The following is a 6,996-nucleotide window of genomic DNA, read 5'->3' as shown; positions in this document are numbered from 1 at the left end:
ACGCTTAATGAACGACGACAATAAAATATTTAAAAAAATCAAGACGTGAATAGGGCTTTTTTTAAATTGAAAATCTAAAAATAATTTTGCCTGTGCAAAACTCACTCAAATAAAATAAAAACAATTGCCATCTAAAACATACATCTGAAAAGATAGCTTTAGGTATTTATGTACCTGTGTATGATTAGATTGTGTTTGTCGGTGCTGTTGCTTCTGTTGGTTGTTGTGGCCGAGGCTTTTGTGGTTGATGTGTGGCTGTTGTAGCTGTCGTAAATGTTGATGTTTATTTTTAGTTTAATGTTAATTTTTACATCATTTTGGTGCTAACTGATTAGTTGTTTAGGCTTATAAGCAATACGTACTTCACACTACAGTGAGAGTATTTTAACCGGCTACAAATGATGAACTAGTCTGTTGTTTATTTTTTGAAAAAATTATTTATTTTAATTTTTTATCAAATTAATCATTATTTTTTTTTTACCAGTTTTGTAAATGTTGTTTTTTGTTGACAGAAAATGTTTAATGAGTCGTGAGTGTTAATTCACATCCTTCCTGTTGGTTTTATGGTCAGTTGTTTGTTGTTTAGTCAAATGTTTGTTGGTCAAAAATTTTTTTTGGTGGTTTCCGGGAAAAAGTGAGTAGAAAAACATTCGCTATCGCTCATCGAGTTAATGCCGTCATCATCATCATCATCATCTTCATCATCTTCTTCTTTTTTGTCATCGTTATCATCTTTATCACCATTATCATAATCTTTTCCATCTTCAACATCACCTCCACCACCATCATCATTTTTTGCTTTATCATTTCAATTTTTATCATCATCACCATCATCACTATCGTTATCATCATCACTATCATCATCATCATCATCATCATTTTCATCATCATCATCATTTTCATCATCATTATCATTTTCATTATCATTACTATCATTATCATCATCATCATTTATCATCCTCATTATCATCGTCGTCGTCATCATGATCACCATAAAGATGGCCATCAGACTTGCCGCCAACTCATAAAAGCATATTTATCATCATTATCCAATCATCCTCATCATTTCGTCATCGTCATAACTACATCATCAAATCATCGTCATCTTCATCCAATGATCGTCATCGTCATCATTTGGATATAATAGCCACAATTATCATAAGCACTTACAGCATGAATCATCATTATCGTCGTCATCATCATCGTATCATCACTAATCAGTTTTTGTCGTTATCATTTTCATCATCACCACAATTACCTGATAATCGTCATTTATAATAAAAGTGCTGAGTGGCGTAATTGTAAAGTGTCCGTCTCGAGTGTTGCAGTTACTGGTTTCGATTGCAAAGAAAGGTTTATATAAAGCTAAATGAGTTACCTACACGTTACCGAAAATTATTAATATTTAAATTGTTAATAATTCGCATGTACGTTTTCAATAATTTCATCACCGGCATATCGTCAACTTCACACTTATCATAATTATTGATAAAATCATCGTCCATTTGATAATGGGAATATAGACAAGGTCATTGGGATAAAAGTTCAAAGGTCACCGTGACATTTTGGACCTCTCACTTGACCCGTCATATCTCTCTTCGGCAATAAAATCTCACATCTCATTGATCGATTATTCCTTCAAACTACACGCACACACACGCACACATCCACGCAACACACACACAACCACGCAATACACACACACACCCACGCAACACATACACACACACCCACGCAACACATACACACACACACAAACATAAATATATCAATAAAGAGAGTGAACGAGAAAGAAATAAAGAGAAAGAGAGAGAAAAAGAGAGAGAAAAAGAGAGAGGTAAAGTGATTTTTGTTACCAGAAGAAAAAAAAACTCCATCCAGATGTCCAGATTCCAGAGCAAAAATTATAGCGTGATTGAGTTCCCCAATTTTTATCCTCTGCACGAGCACTTCAAAACTTGCTGATTGACATCAATTTATTTTCACGCAATTGTTATATTTGTCCGTACCTGCGCGTATGCGTTGTTCTGTATGCGTCTTTATAACTGTCTGTGCGTGTTCTTGCGAGTGTGTGCGTGTGCGTGATTGCGGGTGTGTGAGTGCGAGTGAGTGCGAGTATGTACGTGCACGTGCATGTACGTGCGTTTCATGTGCGTTTCTGTACACCTTGTACATTTTGTTCGTGGGTTAATGTGATAGATATACAAGTAGAAACTTGTCAGTCTCAAAAATCATATTTAACGAAAAACAAATGATTGAAATAATCTGACCAGCCACTAATACAAAACATCAAGAGATCCGCCTGCTAGCAAATTCAAAACAACATAAATTGTTACATGCAAACTTGTCGATAGAAAACAATTGGTTGTGACGTGATCGACATTTTGCTCATTTTGTCAATTGACGATCAATTTATTGCCAGTTGCTGTTGTTGTTGTTTGTGTGTTGTTGTTGTTGTGTATGTTGTTATTATTGTTTTGTGTTTTTGGTTTAGAAGTTGTTTGTTGTTGTTGTAAATGTATTGCTGTTGTTGTATTGTTATTGTTGTTGTGTGGTGTTGTTGTTGTGTATGTGTTGTTGTCTTGTGAGTTATTTTGTATGTTGTGTATGTATTTTTATGCAGATTTTCATCAAACTTTTCATTTATGATTTAAAAGATTGCACGTTACAACATCAAATAATGTTTATATTTTTGATTCAAGTAAGCCACTACACGTTAAACTGCGAAAAAGGAACAAATTTTCACATCTTGAAATAAAACTTTCAAGTTCAATTTAGTTTTTCAACTTTTTAATTTTGTGGCGTCCGTGTTTTTTCTCTCCCTGATATGAAAAAAATAGTCCACGTCCATCAACGTCAGGTTTTGAAAAAAAATTAAAAAAAATTTTTTAAATAAAAATCGTTCAATAAGAAAAAATTTTTTAATTTTTTGTTTTGTGTCTGCGCGAGAATGAAAAATCAAAAATGAGAAAAACCACCATTTGTAATATTCTGCCACTGCTACATTACAACAACATTATAACCAGTGGTGGATTTATGTGGTGGGGTTGTTGGGAAGCCAGTATTGCTATTAAAAATCATTAAAACTCATTCTAACCACCGCACTATTTATACAAGTTTGCACATCTTTTAAAATTTGGTCTCCTGTCTAGAATATCTAGACCGGCAACTGATCATAAGAATATCACACCATCAAATTACCACACCAACTAGAGCAAAATATTCTTCTTCTTTTAAACATTTTTTTGGTTTAGCTGAATTTTTATTTCTATGTCCAATGTTTCTACGTTACTCTTTAAACCAGAAAATGTTTACAAAAGCTTAGTTATTTTTTTGTGGAAATCCTTTATCTATGTGTGTGGTTTAGTGTTGAGTGCATCTTAAAAGTTCTGCTTTATGTTTGTAGTTTGTACTTGTTTGTAATCAAATTTAGGTCGAATAAATATTAGATAAACTTTAAACATTTTAAATAAAAACTTAATAAAATTTTTTCGCGGATGTGGCGTTGATAAACATTTTTTTTCAATGTTTGAATGCACACAAAGTTGTCTGAAATCATTTAACCAATAAAATTATTTTCCCAAGTCGAAAAAACATCTTTTATTTTTTAAATAATTGTCTTCAAGAATGTTTTCTTTATTTAAATTAAAAAAAATCAACTGAAAAAACTTTGAAAATTTTTTGCAAAGATTATAATTGAATGTCAGTAAATTAGGCCACACTCAATATAAGTCATGTTTAGGTAGAATGGAAAAAGATTGTTTGGGATTAAATCGTTAAGCAAGAAAAAGAGTTACATCGAATTAACGAAAGTAAATTTTTTAATAAAATGGAAGTGAAATTAATGTAAAAAATGAGATGAAACCAACAATTATACACAAAAATATTTAAAAAACATTTTATAGAAAAAAAACATCAACTAAAATACAACTCACAACAAAAAAACGACTTCAACAAATAATAACACGGCCAACATTAACAAATTCAACAACAACAACATTAACCACAACAACAATAACAATAACAATGAAATGTCAGCAAAATAACGATAGCACAACATATTTACTAAACATATCATATTAACCAAAACATAGCTACAAACCAATTTTATAAACATTTTTTTTTGCTTTAACATATTTTAATAAAAAAAATAATAAATAAAGAGTAATATAAACAAAAAATTTAAAATAAAATTAAAAATATTTATTTTGGAACTCCTGTTAAATAATTCGCACTTGTGGGAAATATATGTCACACGTGAATTATTTCGCTGATGGATTGAATAATGCATGAGAGGCAGCGAGTGAAATTTTTAACAATTTTTATAAAACTTTCAAACACGAAACGATAAATTATTTTTGCATCGACAAAAAAAAAAATTTGTACATTGAGGAAAATTTTTTCAGCACACATTTATCCCATTATATCCATCTAATAAACCATCATTTTGAAATTAAAAAAAGAATAAATAAATAAATTGAACCAAAACTAAAAGACCACGAAACCAAACTAGCCAAACCTGTGTTGCATATATTTCATTCATTTTATCTTCACAAACTTTTTAATTCTTTTCATTCAATAATTTTTATTCAAATTTAAGGTAATTATTTATTTTAAAATTAAGAATATAGAAAACAACTTTAGTAAATGTCTTTTTTGGTTTTTGGAACATGGGTTATGTGCATTTGTACATACTAAGATTGAGACGGCATCATTGGGTGTTTGTTCTAATTTGTATTCCTCCACAGATGCTCCGATGTGTCGTTATTCGCTCTTTTAGATATGAGCTCTGTCTTTGATTGTGTCGACCACTCATTACTTTAAGCAAGCTCCAATATTCAGTTGGAGTATCGGGTGTTGCTCTTCAATGGATTGAGTCACACCTTTCTGGTAGTACGCACAGATTCTCTTCAGATCTAACTGTGTTCAAGCATGTTTAAACTGTGGTCGGTAGGTTCTCGGCCCTCTCCTGTTTGTGTTGTACACTGCAGATGTTTCCGAAATCTATGCCAGATATAATTTCAAACATCACGACTTTGTTGATAATATTCAGATCATTGCTAGTGCCTCCCATTGTCGTTTTGATGATCTTGTCTGTAGACTCGAATCATGTCTCTCGGAAGTTAATGAGTGGATGATGCCAAATAGGTTTAAATTAAATCAATCAACAACTCAGTTTTTATCGGTTGGCACCAGGCAGCGATTGGAAAAAATGAACACCGAGTCAATCAGACTTGGTGATTCTGACAATGAATTTTGCACATCTGCGCGTAACCTAAGATTTGTTTTTGATAATAACATGTCTTTCAACGTTCATTCAAGGGCAGTTTCGAATGAATGTTCTGGACAGTTGCGTAGGCTTAGGCGCATCCAACGATCTTCAAGCAAGCATACTTTTTCAATGTCTTGTTGAATTCTTTATCCACTCAAAAGTATTTTATTGCATATTAAAGCCTGCCTGGTATAAATAGGTCTAGACTGCAGTCGGTTCAAAATTGGACTGCAAGGTTGGTTTCAGGCGGCCTTAAATACGATCACTTTATGCCGATTCTTTTTTGCTTTTCACTGGCTTCCGGTTTTATCAAAGAGTTATTTTCAAGATATGTTTGACGGTTTTTAAATTTATTAAGGGAGTTGCCTATAAATATTTAAATGACAGAGTCATTTCTAGAACAACATTGCGCTCTGACAACTCAGGTTTACTGTTTGCACCTGATACAAACTTGGCTCTTGGTCGAGAAAATTTTTCGGTAATGGTCCTGCTGTCTGGAAGGGTTTGCCTAGGGACCTTCGTGATCCTGCGTTGTCTGTTATTCAATTTTGTAAAAAGTTGAAACAGCATCTTTCTGTCCAAGCTTACCCGTGCTAATGTCTTTTCTCTCAATTTATTGCATTGCTTTAGTAAAGTACTGAATTACGGTTAGCGCCTCTGAGATATTTTTAAAGGGCGCTTACAAACATATCAATAATAATAATAATAATTTGTATGAGTGAAGTGCATGGATATATATTAATGAAGTGAAGTGCAAAAAACAACGCTAACATATTAATATTTAACGTAATTTTTTCATCTCTATACGTGACACTAGCTTTTTAATTTTATTTTTATTTTCAAACAAGTTTAACTTTTATCAATTTTTTTAACACTATTTTATTCTTCTATTTTGTATTTCAGATTTTAGTGATTCCCATGAGTTTGTTGCATTCTTATTTTAATTCATTATTCAACATGTCAGCTTGGCAAGTAAACCAAATCGGATAACCAATGCTTTTTAGTACTCTTGCAACATTTTCTGACGTTTTTTGTGGCTCTTTATTACAATTTCGCGAATGAATCCGTCAGGGGGTAAGTAGTAATTTAATAAGGAAACTGGCTATACAATCCAACTTTTTAAAAATGCTGTACAAACTTAAAAATGACATACAATACAATACATTTTTGAATTAATAATAACAATATTATTATTATTAATAATATTTCTATTGTCATTATCATCATCATCATTAATTATACTAATATTATTAATATTTATATCAAGTTTTTAACGTCATCTCCGTCTGAGTGAGAATGTGGTTGAAATATATTGCGAAAGCCTAAAATTCAGTCACACGCCTGGTCAGGTCTTGTCAGTTAGTTAATGTATTGAATTATTTGCATTATGAAGACATATATGCACATACATCAGCCCAAATATCATCTTTTTATCCATAGTTAATCAAACTCTTTAGAGCCGTTAAAAGTTTAAATAAATTCAACATTTCTAAAATGTTTGCAAGTATTTCAAATATTCCCAAAATTTTCAAACACCCCATAAACTTTTTAACTTTTGAAGCTAACGTCAAATTCATTAAACATTCTCCGCTCATATTTTAACGCCATCTATAAATTTACCGTCTCGACAAACAAATTTTATTTTATTTTTCTTTTTATTCTAACCGTAAACATTAATAAATTTGAAATTCGGTAAAGAATTTGTAAGGTCATACTCGAAATTT

The sequence above is a fragment of the Helobdella robusta genome, assembly GCF_000326865.2.
Source record: "Helobdella robusta unplaced genomic scaffold HELROscaffold_41, whole genome shotgun sequence".
Lineage (NCBI taxonomy): Eukaryota > Metazoa > Annelida > Clitellata > Rhynchobdellida > Glossiphoniidae > Helobdella > Helobdella robusta.
This window is presented reverse-complemented; position numbering follows the sequence as displayed.